The sequence below is a fragment of the Sciurus carolinensis genome, chromosome 19 (assembly GCF_902686445.1).
Source record: "Sciurus carolinensis chromosome 19, mSciCar1.2, whole genome shotgun sequence".
NCBI lineage: Eukaryota > Metazoa > Chordata > Mammalia > Rodentia > Sciuridae > Sciurus > Sciurus carolinensis.
This window is the reverse complement of record NC_062231.1, coordinates 27,625,597-27,642,537: the sequence shown is the minus strand read 5'-3', so window position 1 is coordinate 27,642,537 and position 16,941 is coordinate 27,625,597. Positions and strand designations below refer to the sequence as shown.

At 53.8% G+C, this 16,941-nt stretch overlaps 1 protein-coding gene across 4 annotated transcripts in view; it reads right to left on the bottom strand.

Annotated features, from left to right (window-relative positions):
- The window catches only part of Foxp1 (forkhead box P1), a 513,865-nt gene that overhangs the window by 209,257 nt on the left and 287,667 nt on the right, over positions 1-16,941 (bottom strand). Inside the window, exon 1 of one of the 4 annotated variants that reach the window (XM_047534813.1) lies at positions 2,505-2,523. The exons of the other annotated variants lie outside the window; for them this stretch is intronic. The gene's annotated coding sequence lies outside the window, so the exon portion shown is untranslated. Of the gene's footprint in view, positions 1-2,504; positions 2,524-16,941 lie in introns of those variants that run through there. 4 annotated transcript variants of the gene reach the window in all.

The following is a 16,941-nucleotide window of genomic DNA, read 5'->3' as shown; positions in this document are numbered from 1 at the left end:
CTCGGTACACCTGGCACACAGCGGAGGTCAGCACGTAGCTGCTGAATTGTTGACTCAATGATTAAAGGACGAAGAATGCAAGAGTCCAGCCTCCCGATCCGAGACCAAGGGCTGTCCAGTCACTGACTGTCTCCACTTTCAAGACACCATTTCCTGTAATTCTTTGGAAGGAGCCACAGAGCTGGTGCTCTGGAACTCAAAGCCACTGGATCGTAGTGAGTCTTCACAGAAACAGGGTCGCCCCAGTGGGTGAGAACTGAAGATAACTGAGCACGGCAAAGCCTGACCCCAACCACGGTTTGGCGTTTGGACGCTCCTGCACCACTCAGGGGGGCTGGGCTGGCAAGAGCAGAGGGCAGGGCCTTTACTTTCCCTAGTAATTCAGGGTGCAGACGAGGGTTGGCAGAAGCGGGTAGTGAAAAACAATTTTCCCTCAGAAAGCTGTGGCTTCCCTTCTCCACCAGCCATCCAGAGTGCAAGGAGGAGGCCTCTGCGACCCAAGGAAGAAGGGAGCTGACTCCCCACACCAGGCTGCCATGCTGGGGCAGGAGGCAGGGCCTCCCGCTCAGCCCGACCTGGGCACTCCCTCCCTCCCAGACACGGATGACAAGGAGCCGCTCAGCAAACTGCAGGCGTCTGACTCGGATTTTTAGACTTTTTGTCTCTGATTGGTCTGTTCCCTTTCCTCCCCACAGACAAGAGTTAAAGGCTGTGGTTCCCGCTCTGGGGGCCCGCCGGGCAGCGAGGAAGGACGCCGGGCAGCGAGGAAGGACACGGAGCGCACAGCAGAGTGTGTGCCCACTTGCTCCTGTCCATCAGACCGGCTGACAGATTCGGCAGAGGAGCCAGAGCCCGGCAACGCAGGCTGTGCGTCCTCCGCGGGGAGGCCTCTGGAGGGCCACCCAGGGCCCAGCGGCTCGGGACCTGCAGGGAACCACACCTGTACCCAGCAGAACAGATGTCAGGTCTGAGAAGTGGCAAAGCCCTCCCGCGCCTGGAATCATCAGGAGACCCACACGGCTGACCCCTCCCCACAAGCCCGTGGGGGGCCAGTGAGAGTCGGCTTCTCATTTCTTATTTTATAGTCCAACGTCCACAAGGACAGGCTGGGCACAGGGATCAAGGGGCACTGTGCCCACCGCCCACTTCACGGACCTCAGCTCTGCCACCAGCCCCTCCTGCTCCAGTGGCCAGAGTGGACACTGGGTTCCTGCATCAGGGTGACTCGGTGGGTGCCAGCCACCAGGCACCCGTCGCTGTGTCTCTGTCCTGAAAGGGACGAGGATGTGACTCCATCCTCCAGAACCTCCAGCATGCAGGTGCGGACGGCCCGCCCCGGAAAGGTGGTACAGCCACCCTGAAGGAAAGAAGCCCCATCCTCCTCCAAGGCCAGAAGCCCAGCCCCACCCCCGCACGACCTGGCCTCTCGGTGACTCAGAGCCAGAGCCAGGGAGGCCATGACTGGCATGACACCCGGCAAATTCTGAAACAGCAACAAATATCAATTTGAAAAACAAAAACAAAGATGATGTGAGCCGCGTTTCCTCTGCTGTTTGCACAACACCACGAAGGACAGGTTAATGGTCAGGTCTTATCTACTGAGGCCCCGGCCTCCAGGGACAAGATCACACACACCCAGCTAGACACAGGGACGAACTGCCCACTCCTCTCAGTTAGAAACTGGACAGAGCACGGACCCCCTTCACAGCCAAACAGCCAGGAGCTACATCAGCATGAAAACTGCAGACCCGGAGGTCACGGGACGCGCCCCAGTCCTGCAGCTGCGTCCCAGGGAACAGCCCCCGAGCCAGGGGACCTGCACAGAGCGGGCTCACAGCAGACCTGCCCTTCTCCACCTGGCAGGACGGTCCTCAGGGAGGGCCAGACCCGGTCCACAGGACAACACACAGGACGCACACACAAAATCCAAAACAGAGGTACACAAAACTCGAGCCATACACAATGCCACACAACCAAGACAACTCACAAGACACACAACACAAAATCCAGAACACAAAACCACACAAGACTCAAGACACGAAAGGTGCACAACACCACACAACCAAGACAACTCATAAGACACACAACACAAAATCCAAAACACAAAACTACACAACACAAAACTCAAGCCATAACATGTACATAACACAGAACCCAAGACAATACACAATACTACACAATACCACAAAACCCACAACACACAAGACATACAAGGCTCAAGATGTACACCACACAAAAACCAAGACAATTCATAAGACACATAACACAAAAGCCCAAACACAAAACTGCACAACACAAAACCCAAGACATAACAGGCACCAACAGCACAAAACCCAAGACAACACACAAGCCCCCAATACTAAACATAACACAAAAGTCGTACACAGCACAAAACTCAAGAAATAAGATATGCAACATCACAAAAGCCAAGACACAGGTAGGACTACACAAAACCCAAGACAACACAGAGGACACACACGACCACACAAACCCCAAGGCTGTACCTGCGGGAGGTGATCGCCTGGTGCATAGTACTAGGGTCTTTCCTCCCACTTCTTCTGAGTCCTTGTGTGTGCCACAAAGAATTTTCTAGCCATCTGATGCTCTATTACTGAGCTAGTGGCCTTTCAGGAGAGCTCTCTCCCCTCGGAAAAAAGCAAACAACTGCATAGATATCATTACACTAAGGAAATCTCTTAGAAAAACCAAACAAGTTGCTAATCTCCCCAGCCCCTTCATCCAAGCAAAAGATAAGAAAAGCAAACCGAAGTGTGTTCAGCCACATTCCAGGGACAAGTTCCCCTTTTTCTTTCTTTATCAAAATTCTAGCATTTAAGTTGTGTGTGTGTGTGTGTGTGTGTGTGTGTGGTGTTTTTTCTGAACAGACCTTACAGGGTAAACTGCTGCTAGCACCCGCAAACAAAGCAATATTTGCTTAATGAGGCCGGCTGCCATGGGTACAGTAAACAAGAGGCCCAGCATTTGTGTTTATGAACAAACACATCATCTTACAAGAACAATTTAACATTAACCAGGTGGAATAACCAACAGATTTCATAGGTGACACCGGGGCAGGACTAACGTAAACAGAACCGGGAAGGAGAAAGGGGCCCTCTCCTAGCTCTCCCTGCATCAAGGTCGAGGTAAATGCATTACAGAGTAAACAGCTGGGAAGAGGCAAGATAAACAAACAGCCATTCTTCTGACATTTAGGGAGGCGGGAAGGTTGCGAGTTACACAGATCAGCTGCTGACCACCGTGAAATCTAACCAGTTGGAGACCAGGTCTGCAGCTTGCTTGCTGCCATGTTGGCTTATAAACACCCATTTCTGTTACCAGCCTCCTAACTTCCCCCACGCACCCCAGGGTGAACCCAGTGAAATCTGGTTAACTCTTTAGTGGTGGCAGGACTTAGAAGATGCAGCCCTGTGAAAGAAAAAGAGCTTGCCCCCAAATGAGTTGCGTGGGGCTGATAGGACACCCTCTGGTTTCCTGGCTTGCAGGTGAAAATAAAACATGCACATGATTTAAAACTCCTGGAAGGCTGGGTTGGGAAACAGCTTTAAAAAGCCAATGTTGTCATGCGTGCGTAAGCGCGTCCCTTCCTCTGGGCCCGCAGATCAGCAGCACTCTCAATCACTCTGCGAGAATCAGACCACGTCGGGTTATGATTATGTCCTCAGAGAAGATGATATGAACAATCAGTTGAGGCTGGACAGCCACTTGGGACTTCATTTTGTCAGCTTAGTGTCAAAGAAACTACAGCTCTTTCAAAGCCCAGAGTAAGTTCAATGTGTCCACTAGCAAAAGTGGTCAGAAGAAATGTTTCATTTTTAGAAACTGGCTTCGCACCTGATCTACCATGGAAAGCAGCTCACTGCATATTATAAGAAGGTCCCCGTGCCTTGTCAGAGATACTCAGAGGTACAATGTGTAAGTAAAGCATGAGTCTGATCCTATTTTATAGATACTTTATTAAAGTACCTCATTTTGATACACGTGAGTAGAGTCCTCCATTACTTAAAATCTAATAAGCAAAACATACTGGAAAACAGTTTGGTCAGGTACAGCTGACACAATTCGCTGTTTTTTAAAAAATTCTGCAATACTGCAGTGCATAGTCCAACAGAATGCCGTCTGCTGGATTTTCCAAGCAAAATCTGAAAGTGAGAGAATTGAGTTTTTTAAAAGATGGCAATGATGTTATTAATATTGCTCCAAAAAATGGTCATGAAACTGCCGCTGGCCTCCCACTCCATCCCTGACGCGCCCCTCCCCAGCTCTACCCTGAGCCGCTCCTGTCCATCACTCTGTGTTCTGGAAACCAAAAGCCACACAGCATCTCCAGAGCGTTCTGTCCCCCCTGTTCCCAGCACCCTCTTCTGCCCACAGTCTACCTCCCCAGCCAGCACGGCCAGAGGCCTCCAAGCACACTGGTGACCGCGAGCAGGGGCTTCCTCAGTCTCCTGGACCCGTGACACCTACGGACACAGGGAAGGGACACCAGGGACCGTGGAACTCTCCAAGGCACGGGATGCTCCTGGTGCCAGTTTTTCTACTGCCCTGGAGAAGGAAAACGGACTTGCCCAACCGTGCTGATGCAAGCCCAGCCGCCAGAACAACCAACAGCGGCTCTCCCTCAAACCGTGGAGGACAGAATGTTCTGATTCCATGCCCGGCCCGCATGTGCCCTCGGGATGACTGGGAGTCATCAGGTGTCCCAGGGAAACCGGCAAAGGGAAACCTGGCCACCTTGGGTCCCGACTCCCCTCAAATCCCCCTGGGTGAGCCTGAGTCAGGGGAGGCACCAGGCAGGGTCTGCAGTTCCAAGGGTGAAGGAGAGCGTGTGGACCCTCCTCTCCACGAGGGTAAGCTTCAGGGTAAGCTCAACCCAAGCACGCCGTCCGCACCTGGTCCCCTGTGCTCCCAGGCGGATCCACCAAATCCTCCGGGCACAGACCGGCCGACCCTCTCTTCCGCAGGAGCTGTGTTGAGCTTGCCCAGAGCCACCTTAAGTTTTTCTTTCAAATGCCTGGTTTGCTTATTTTGCTTCCTATGGATCCCAAATTTTAAAAAGCAAATTTATTGATTTTTCCCAAAGAATATATGGCTGGGTCCAGGGGTGCACACCTGTGATCGCAGCCACAGGGGAGACGGAGGCCAGAGGATCACAAGTTCAAGACCAGCCTCAGCAACTTAGCGAGACCCTGTCTCAAAATACGAAAATAAAAGGGCTGAGGATGAAGCTCAATGGTAAAGGAAACCTGGGTTCAATCCCCAGAACCAAAAAAAAAAAAAAAAAAGAATATATTTAGAAGTCCTTTATATACACTATTCATCAAGGAGTCCCAAACTTGGAACTAGTCCCAAGGAAGTCTGAGATGACTCAAGACTAGAAGCACCCATTCGGTTCTTTTGAGATGGAAAGACCGTACAAGTTTTGAGATCCGTGGAGAGTTCTGTCACCTGAGTGGACACCTAAGTCAGGTCCTAGAGCTGCCCACTCACCTCCACTATCTTCACTATTTTTTGCCATTTTCACCTGCACCTACTCTAGTATTATTTTTAAAAATGAATCACAGTTGATCAGCAAATCCACCTCTCCTCAGAGGACAATGCTTAGGGTCATTTCTCCAGTGGAAACCAGATGCAGCCCTCCGTGGGCAAGAAAGCCTTTAGGACTCACGTAATAAAAGCCCACCAGCGTTACCGAAGTCAACCTAGATCCTGCTGGCCCCAGAGGCTGTGAGGGGGAGCCGTGTCCTTTCTTTGTTAAATAATGAGCTTACAACTGGTAGAGACAGATTAAAGATACTACCACCAAATTGAGACTTCTCCTTGGCTTTATCAGAAGGATTAAAAAAGATTTGAAAATGGAATTGCTTCAATATCAAACCACAATAATGAGAATTGGTGAATGATTTATGAGCCGCCTAAATTTCTCTCCAACCCACCCGTGAGTGGGACCAGACTTAAGTCGGGAACGGAGCCAGAAGAGACCCCCACGGGGACCAGGGCTGCATCCCCGACTCTCAGATGCTGTCTTCTGAACAATGCAGTGCACAAAGCACTTATTGAGGGCCTACTGCATACACGTAACAGCTAGAGAAACAACCAACCAACGGACCAGATTCCCTACTCTGCCCCCAACCAGAGGCTCCTGGGTCCCAGGAATCCGTCAAGCCCACAGAGGTGACAGGGATCCCAGCTCTGGGCCTGCCTTTGCTCCCGCAGCAGCCATGGGCACATCAGCCACCTCGGAAGGGCTGCCTGTCCACAAAGAAGTTCAGAGTGTGTGCCGTAGCAAGCAACGACCATAGATAAAAACTATCCACACATCACTCAAACGCTTTATTGGTCAAAAAGATGGATGCTTTTATTAGTCCACCCTTTTTGTAATGGAGTGCCACCAATGACCCGGCATTAGCCTCATTCCCTGCCATTAATCACACTTCGAAGAGCTCATTTTGCCTTAAAATCTTAAGAAATTGCTGTCATTTAAAGACACGGTGTCCACATAATGGGAAATGCTCCATAGATCGTATCATTTCATAACACGCGGTATTTTTTTTATAGGCACAATGACCATGATGCTAACAGATTACAAAACGGGAATAATTTTTTATAAATATCTAAAAGCCGAGTGAAACGCAGCTGTCTTCTGTCTCTGGCCTCCCGCGTCTGTCCGCGCTCCCCGCTACCTTTCGGAAGACCACTGACCCAAAGGCACCAGGACGCGGTTTACACGGACCAGAAGCCCAGCGGCAAAACCACACCCAAACGCACGGAGAATGACCACGCGACAGGCACACGCGCGTGACAAAGACGGAAAGATACAAACTCACCCGGTGTGCTCCAGGCAAATGCCGTCGGGTGGCCTCCCATCCATCGTCCACAAGTCCCCGCCTTGTCCGCACCCGGGAAGAGAACGGAGGCAGCCTTCACTCGGGCCCTGAGCACAGGTGACGGGCTCTGCCAGTCGCCTTCGGTACATTTCAATACTGCCACACCGCCCACGACCCAGGAGTCCTCGTCTCATCAAGCCACCCGGGTGACCCTTTCAGAGGGCTCTTCCCAAAAAGCCTAGTGTCTGAAAGAGGTTTTCAAAACACAGAGCTAGTACGGCTCCGCCAAAGGCCCTGGGACCCTCGCCCCACACAAGGAGGACGCCACGGGCACGTGTTCCCACTGAAGTCGGACACACACAGCAAGGGCACGTCGTGTTCCCGGATGGAGCAGGGCTGGGCTCTCATCGGGCTGGGACAGAAAGGGACCTGGAGCCAGGTGGGGAAGGACAGACACCTGCTGAAGGACCAGGCCCTGGAGAGCAAGCCCAGTGGCCTGCAGGAGCTGGGCTCTGAGCCCCAGGCGGCCAAGGCTGGTGACACAGCAGACCTGGGCTGGGCACACAGAACCAGCCGCCCGGGGACCCGTGAAGGCATGGAGGGAGGGCTCCCTCTCCCGGAGATGCGGCCCCACCCGGCATCACAGGGTGGGCGTCCTCTACCTGACCGCGGACCCTCCACTGGCCCTGGCAGAAAAGCCAACTTCAGGAGGGTCTTGAGAGCTGCAGGGAAGCGCGGCACAGAGAGGGGACCTGGACAGACAGGGTGGTCATCCCCAGCTGCCTTCAGGCACCGTCACAGGCTGGACCTGCGCCGTGGGATTGGGGACCCAGATGACAGGTCCTCTTATGCTGGAAGTCTGTGTGCCCCATCCCACATCTGAGGCTGGATTCCCAGTGGATCTGCTCACAGCCCGGACGCCTGGGCAACTTCTGAAAGGGCGTGGCTGCTCCTTGCACGTCCCAGTGAACACGAGAGGCAGAGAAATGGCAGAGTCGCAGCAGATGCCACCCCGGGACAGAGCGTGAGCTTGGCAACCCTGTCTCTGAAACAGGGGACGCCATCGCTGGGCTGAAAACCACCCCTGTGCAGAGGTGCTGCAGGGCCCAGTGCCTCCTGGACACCCCCTCAGGCCCCGTCCATGACCACAGCCATGTCAACCTGCGGAGGGACTGAGAGCCATGTCAACCTGCAGAGGGACTGAGCCTTGCAGCCGGGCACTGTCCTCAGCGCACTAGCCCCGGTGCAAGGCTGCTTCCCCAACCAGGATGCCAGAGTCTCACACGCCGCCAACAGACAAGGAGTTACCCCTTCATGCCTCAACTGCGGTATGGGCTGGGGACAAGGCCTGGCTATGAGAAGAGCGGCCAGGGCTTGCTAAGGATGGGGCCTGCTAAGGAGGTCCACTCTCATTCGAGAGCTGGCTCCATCTTTCTACTTCCTCGTCTGTGACACCGTACCACTCTGCATCGGGTCTCACTCTCCCCTCTCAGCCGTGTTTATTTTGTACTTAGCACATGCCAACCCCCCGCACCAAGGGCTGGGGCAACAATGGGGAAAAAAAACCAATAGAGTCCCATCAACCTGCAGGCAACTGTCTAATGGGGAAGACGCACATTAATCAAGGAGCCACACACATAAGTGGAGATCAGAACTGGTAAGTACTACCATGAAAGATGCACGGGATGCTCTGAGAGCACACCAAGATAATATATGTAAAGTGCTGTGTGTGTACTAGGTGCTCAATAAATCACGGCGATTACTGCTTGCCCATAAAACCGGCCCTTTGGGAGTCCACTGTGGAATTCTCAAGTGCTCAACGCTCCACCCGTTATATAAGGAACCTGAAGTAGGACCGTGTTCTAAGTTAGTTGTTTTAAAAATGCTTATCCTGTGGTCTCCTGGCTATACGGAGAACACGGCAGCAGTGACGTTGACCTTTCTCCCAATGATGGCTCGGAGAAGGACGTTCACTCTCTGGGTTATGGTGAAGAACTGACTCTTGTTTACTGAGTTGGAGCTGAAGGGGAGACACAGAGCGGGGCAGAGGGTAACACAGGAAACCCGTCGTGTTCAAAGCAGGCTTTTGATTATCATTTTAAAGCCTTGAAACCTAAAGAAAATCTTTAATTGGCTTCTCGGCGGCATTTCTCTTTGGTATATGCAGTTTGCTGAAGTCGAGAATCAAGAATGTACATGCCAATAATTGCAGATAGGGTTAGCAACCTGCACCTCACACTGTAGACACAAGTGGTTGATCATTACTGTCCCTGGAAGGTGGACTGGACAGAGCAGCCATCGGTGCCATGGGTAAGCCCTGCCACTCACAGCTCCCACCGCGGGAGCAGAGGTGGCTGCAGTCGGCCGCGCTGAAGCTCTGCACACGGCCCCCGAAGCACCAGGCCTCCCCTCACTCGTCTCCCATGAACTCGGGAGCTTCACGAATTTCAAACATGATGCAATAGGTGCCCGCGTTTCACAAGGCTTTGATTCTTTGCCAAAAAGGTGGCTTCGTTCCAACAGGTAGGGATCTGTGATGGGAGACTTCCGACCTCTCTTTTATCCCAATGGCCTGGATCCAACAGTGCAAGAACGGAGCAGCTGATCTGGCACAGGTAAGGGGGCTGGGCAGGGGCTCTGGGTGCAGCAGGGCTCCGGTGAGGACCTTGAGATCTGAGCACGCTGAAGCCAGGGACACCGGCCATAGCCTGCCACAACGGGCACCCCGGTCCATGAGTGGACGTACCGTTCGTCGGAACGGACAGCCAGAGCAGCTTCGTAAGCACAATCACGGACGCCTTCGCTGCCAGCACCTGTAGCCCAACCTGCCTTTGGTATGATTTCCTTGGAGTTCAACTCTTAAAAATGTGCAGTGTGACGGGAGGGCGTGCAGAGGGTCAGAGAAGACCTCAGGAAAACATCTGCCCACCACCCTGCGCCTCCACACAGCAACCCCACCTGGGCAGTGCCCCCGAACCTCATCTTCTCAGGACAGTCCGGGTTGTCACGGGGGTGGGGGGGAGAGGGGGGCTGTGTAGGAGGCTTCCCGTGGGTACAGGCCAGGGATGCTGCTGCACATTGCGTGAGTCATAACACACTCCCCACGACACAAACCACCTGGTCCTGCTGTCAACAGGGCCACAGATGAGGAGAGCGTCCAACAAGAATTTGTTCTGCTTTTATTATAGGATCAAAGCAATGAGTCCTATTTCTTGTTCAATCATATATTTATGATGTGCCTTAAAACTTTAATGACTTGGGATCCTTGCTTGGGTTTCTACTTTGTAAATACGATTGAACTGAGCTCTGACGATGGGTCTGGTTAAGCAAGACCCGGGAGATGACTGGACACCTGTGCAGAGTCCAGCACTGCCCAGGGCCCGTGGGCGCCGGTTCCCGGACCCTAACACCCTTCTACGAAAGGGGTGGTATCTGCACAGACCCTGCCCATGTCCTCCCGCACAAATCCTGCAGACCTGAAATCATCTCGAGATCACTTGAAACACCTAACCCACGGCGGAAATGCTAAAGACATACGCCGCTGTTTAGGGAGTGACGGCGGGAAAAAACCTAGGCGTGTGGGGCAGATGCTCTCCCGACTGCGGCTGGTGGAACCCAGGAAACGTGGCCAGGCGTGGAAGCCGAGCCTGGAGCTGGAGCCCAGGGAGCAGGGCCAGGCGGGGCCAGCTTTTTAGGAAGGGAAGTCTGACCGAAGTCCCCAGGATGGGGCCACAGAGAGACCAATGCTGTGTCCAGGCCTGGAGGCGGCAGGGAGGATGGCCCAGGGGCAGCTTGGTCCCTGCCCCGCCTGCCCTGTGATGGCGGCTCTGCTTTCCATGGGGACCTGTAAGCACTCCCTCCCCCAAGAAGCGGGCAGGCCCATCTGAAGCTCACCTTCCGGGGGACTCAGGTGTCTCCCTGCCCGGCTGAAGGTGAGAACTCCTGCCCCCGGTGTCCCCAGGCTCCGGCCACTGCAAGCTGCCCCGGCCTCACCCCCACCCCCACAATGCCCCAACGCACAGCTCTTGAGCTGGCAGGTGCTAAAAGCAGGTGCGCTTCACCTGCGCCTGGCGGCCTCGCATCGGCACAAGAGTGGCATTTATGCCATGGCTCTCGGGCTAAGGAAGCCTCGCTCCTCCGGGCCCCAGCCCCTCCTCCCTGGGTGGTCGCCCACCCACACTGGTGGCCCGTCGGGTTTCTGATGAGCTCCTGGCCTCGGCTCACTATGAAGTGCTCCCTCTCCCTGGCACCCCGGGCCCCCACAGCAGGCGGGCGCCCCTTTTCCGTACAGGCCTGGAGAGGAGTTTTTACATCTGGCCCCCGTGACCGCTACCAGCCCTGCTGCTGCGGAGCCCGTAGGCACAAACAGGGCAACAACAGGGCGTGGCTGTGGTCCCAAAGGACTGTACGCACAGCAGGGACCGCTGATTTGGCCGGCCTTGGGAGGCCTGCTGTAGCGCCATCTCCACAGAAGACCCGGAGCTGACCTCCCCTGGCCTCAACTGGCCCTGGTGACCCCTGACTCCTTTCCACCAACCAGAAGGTCTTTCCAGCCTGCAGACCTCGTTCCTACGATCTTCTGGACATTTCGAGTTTCTGACATCCTAAAAGAACCTTGAACTTCTTCTCACACTAAAACGATCTCCTCTCCAGCTTTCTAAATTCCCAGCCAGGTCCTCCTGCTGGGTTTTTAGGGATGCGACCACACCACACACCAGGATCTCTCTGACGTCTCCCCTCTCCTTTATTTCCCATTTGCCCACTCTTCCGACTCACAGGAAGAATACACAAAGGATCCAGTATCTTCAGGTCACAGGATGCACTCTCTGCTCCTGCCCAGGCCAGCCGGGCAGCATGCCCCACTACGGAGCCCTGCATGAGAACTCACTCAGTGCCTCTGACCACACCTCGTGAGATCTGACAGTGCAGCCCGCCTTGCTTTACATCTCTCAATGGCTCCCTATTTCCCCAAGGGTAAACTCCCAAACCTCTAGGCCTGCTCTGTCCAAAACTGAAGGCACCGGTCACACGTAGTTGCTGAGCACTTGACATGCAGCTAAGGAGACCAAAGAGTCAAGTTTATAATACACACTCAATTTTAATGTAAATTATTTTAAATATAAATTTAAAAGCTGATGGCCAACTCAGTTACTGGAATTCTTTTAAGGAAGCATCAATTCGTGTTCATTTATTATTTTTTTTCAATGATAGGTTTCATGAACTTCAAAAACAGGTCAAATATTTCCAATGAAATTTTAACGTCTGAATTAAGATCTGTCAAAGACTTAGTATGAAAAAAAAAAAACAAACTACAAGTATCTTTTGTGCACATTTTTAATAATAAAACGTTAAAACAATGATATTTTGGATAAACTGGATGAAATGGCAAAATCTATACTTGATTTGTTTTACTTTTCCTAACGTGGCAGCTAGAAACTTTAGGGGTGCAAGTGTGCTTCCCACTTTACTTCTGAGGCAGAGCACTGGCCGGGCACACGGCTCTCCGCAGCCCGAGTGGCCTCCCGGCTTCCAACGGCAGCAACGCGGGTCCCCATGACCCTGCCCTGCTGCCTCTGCCAGGCGCCACCATGGGGCTCAGGTTGTGGAGGCCTCCCGACTCAGCTCTAGCTCGGACGCATTCACCAGCTCCACCCCACATTTGGAAAAGCCCTTCTCCCGCGGAGTCTCGGGAAGTGCTACACCAAACTATCTTGGAGCAATCGCCACACTGTATTTTAATTTTCTGAATGTTTACTTGTAAGCCAGGGGGTATGTCTTGCATCTACCAGGATACCAGGATGTTTGAAAAATAACTTAATTGTCAGATGTGTGAAGGATAAATGGACAGATAGATGGACAGATGGGTGGAGAAGTGGACGGACAGATGGGCAGAGGGATGGGTAGAGGGATGAAGAGGTGAATGGATAGGTAGATGATGGATGGATGAATAGACTGGTGGGTGGATATACAGAGTGATAGATGAATAGTTGGGTAGAGGGATGGTAGATGGGGGATGAATACATGGAAGGTGGGTGCATAGATGGATGAATAGATGGGTGGATGGATAGGTGGGTGGATGACTAGATGGGTGGGTGAATGGATTGACTGATGATTGGACATATGGGTAGAGGGATGGGTGGAAGAATGGATGAATGGACGGATGATAGATGGGTGGATGGATAATTGCATGAATAGATGGGTGGGTGGGTAGATTGATGAATGGATATATGGGTAGAGGGATGGGTGGTGCATGGATGAATGGATGGATGGATGAATGGATAGGTGGATGGGTGGATGGGTGAATGGACGGGTAGATGGGTGGATGGATGGATGGGTGGGTGGATAGGTGGATGGATGGATGGATGGGTGGATGGATGGGTGGATGGATGGATGGGTGGATAGGTGGATGGGTGGATAGGTGGATAGGTGGATAGGTGGATGGGTGGATAGGTGGATGGATGGGTGGATGGGTAGATGGGTGGATGGATAGGTGGATGGGTGGATGGATGGATGGGTGGGTGGGTGGGTAGATAGGTGGGTGGATGGATGGATGGATGGATGGGTGAATGGGTAGATGGATGGATGGGTGGGAGGATGATGGATGGGTGGGAGGATGAATGGAAGAATGGACAGATGGATGGACAGGTGAATGGATGGACAGGTAGATCAATTGATGAAAGGATGGATGGATGGACAAGTGGATCAGTGGATGAATGGATGGGTGGGTGGGTGGATGGAAGGATGGATGGGTGGACAGATGGGTGGAGATATTGTTATAGCTAGCCTGGCGACTGTGGGATTATAGGAAGTGAGGCAGCATCCATGATTTCCAGCCCGTGAAGGGGACAATAATGAGACTCTCGTGATAACAGCCAAGGAATAGAAGACTGTCCTCAGGAGAGAAACACACAAGCTAGTGGGGAGTCATCCACACGAGGAGGCATCTGAAAGGGAGTGGGTGGTGAGTGCTGGTAGAGGGGAGGCAGCAGCCTTGGAACCAACTGCAGCTAGCCCTATAGTCGGGGAACAGGAAGAGTGGTCTTCCCTGAGTGTTAAGTTTTCCTGCTCAGCACCACGCCCTCCCTGGGCTCAGGAATACTAACACCCGGGCACACATGCCTGTAAGAAGCTGGCGACGGGCCACCCGCCCCAGTCCACCGCAGAGTCACAATGACGGGACTCCTGTGGAGAGTGACAGAGAAACAAGCAGGGCGTCTGGAGGAGGGGTGCTTGGTGGTTTCCAGGGACTGGCACGATGAGGCCATGCAAAGGCAAAGGGGAGTCTCCACCAGCATCACACCACCGTCCCGCCCCGGCCCCCTCCCCTCCACCACGAGGGCGCTCACTTCCTGCCTCCCAACCGCGCCCTCCACCCGCCCTGCTCTGGGGTCAGCCTCCCCCCAACCAGCGCCCTCATCATAGCCTGGCAGATACACCCTGGGCCTCTGCGCCCGTCACTCCTCTGCCCTTCCGGTCCCCTGCCACTCTTTTCCCCCTGATGTTTCCGGGAAGGTGCTGCCATCATGTTCTTGAAGCTCCTGAGCTGAGGTTGAGCAGAAGCAGGGCCCTCCTGCAGCCGCGGAGCACTGGGGAACTCTGCAGGCAGCACTTGAACTCAGGCCAGGGGGACGGAACATCCCCAGGCCAGGCAGACTGGGGTCCTTTCAGCCTGACACCAAAGCCCACTCTGAAACCTGCCCCACGGTCCCTGGAGCCCACGGCCACTGGCCCGCAGCCTCACTCTGGAACCCACCACCGCGTCCTGCTTGGGGGCTTCACTCCATCCACCCGCCCAGGCGCTGCTGGTGGTCCCCAAGCTTCCTCGGGCCCCACACACACTTCACTCTCACCCAGACATCCCACGTCCAGACAGGAAGGTCAACCACGACTTCTCACCATTAATGGCTAGTGCCACCAGAGTGGATCAGAACCCCCGAAGGCCCAGACTGAACACTCTCTCCTCAAACCCACTACTTTGCTGATCTGGGAAAAGTCATGGTCAACTGCCTGGGTGTCCTGGGGCATCTCAGATCTGTCCCTTTTGTTGTCATGACCATCATTCATGACCACCAAGCCTTCATTGTCTCTCTCCTGCCATCCTAGAAGAATCTTCTGCCACGGCCATAAATGTCACTCACAACAAAGAACCAAAAGCCCACCTTAGGAAGTCCCTCTCCTGCTCACAAACCTCCCATAGCTGCCCGTTCCCAAAGATGGCCGTGCTTCCTCTCTCAGAGTAACAGACGCCTGTGTAGCTTCCCGGCCCTGCCCTGCTTCCTCCTGCACTGACCCAGCAGCGCCACAGAGAGGCTGTTTTCCAGACACACTCGCGTTTCCTGTCTAGATGTGACATGTCCTGTCCTTCCCAGAGGCCACTCTTCTCCTTTTGTGATCAGTAAACCTCCGGGAACGCTCTGAACTCAGATCCAGTGTTAGCTTGAGAGAAGAGACACTTGATCCAAGGTGCTGGAGGTGGACTTTGTTTATGTTGGTCAAACTACAGGTAGATTTCAGTATGAGAATGACGCCATGAGTCCTCCTCCAGGCCAGCAGCACCACACGCTGCTACGTGGACAGAACTAGACAGGAAGGAGTCACCCAGCAGAAGGGAGATGGACAGATGGGTGGGTGGGTGCGTGGATGGATGGATGGGTGGATGGGTGGGTGGATGGGTGGATGGGTGGACGGGTGGATGGGTGTGTGGGTAGATGGGTGGATGGGTGGAGGGGTGGAGTGGGGGGTGGAGGGGTGGATGGGTGGGTGGGTAGAGGGGTGGATGAATGGTTGGATGAATGGGTGGATGGATGGGAGGGTGGGTGGAGGGGTGAATGAGTGGATGGATGGGTGGGTGGATGGATGGATGGGTGGAGGGGTGGGTGGGTGGATGGGTGGGTGGATAGGTGGATGGGTGGGTGGGTAGAGGAGTGGACAGATGAGTGGATGAGTGGGTGGATGGATGGGAGGGTGGGTGGAGGGGTGGAGGGGTGAATGAGTAGATGGATGGGTGGGTGGATGGGTAGGGGTGGATGGATGGGTGGATGGATGGATGGGTGGATGGATGGATGGATGGGTGGGTGGATGGCTGAATGGATGGATAGGAGGGTGGGTGGATGGGAGGGTGGGTGGAGGGGTGGAGGTGTGAATGAGTGGATGGATGGGTGGGTGGGTGGATGGGTGGTTGGCCAGATGGGTGATGGATGGATGAGTGGATGGATGGATGGATGGATGGATGAATGTGTGGATGGTTGGATGAGTGGATGGATGGGTGGATGGGTGGGGAGGTGAATGGATGGGTGGGGGGTGGGCAAATTATGGATGGATAGGTAGGTGGAAGGAAGGAAGAAAGGAAAAAAGGAAGGAAGGAAAGAAGGAAAGGAGGAAGGAGTGAGTTCCAAGCACGGGGAGGATATGGTGTCCAGGTGTGGATAATCATACTGCCTGGGATATGGCGGCTAAAAATTCCTTCCCACTCACGTGGTAAGGTGATAAGAGGAAGATTCTGACTTTAGAGAAATTTAACAAGTCACACCATCACACTTCGTTCATTCAGTAAATCTGATTTACTGATTCAGTAGATCAGTCCTGAGTTCCACTGAAGGCACAGCAGAGGGTGGTGGTCAACTTCTAGGACTGTCCACATAAAAACTAGAGGACATACCCCAGACACTGGGGGAGTGGTGAGCCAGGAGGTTGGCTGAGCTGAGTCTGTGAGCAGCCAAGAGAGAAGGGATAAGGGAGAGGGTTCGGGGAGAGGGACCCATTGCAAGGGCCAGTTATGCGCTCTATGCTGGCGAGGACAGAAGTAGACACGGGAATAAAGTTCCTTCAAAGCAGGTGGGAGGAAGGGAAGGGGCAGAGTCCTGATCCAAACTCTGCTCCACTGCAGGCGTCTCAGGGACACAGGCAGCCGGAAAGTGGGAGACAAGTTTCTAAAAGGATCAGCGTGAGCACAGTGGCTCACCGCATGAGCGGTGTTCAGGGGACATGCATTGACTGAAGGCATCGGGGATGCAGGGAGCAGAAGCATCCCCTCCCCAAGGGTCCCTGTGAGTGGCCAGCACCAGATGTATCATCAAGTGCATCAGAAAACAGCCAC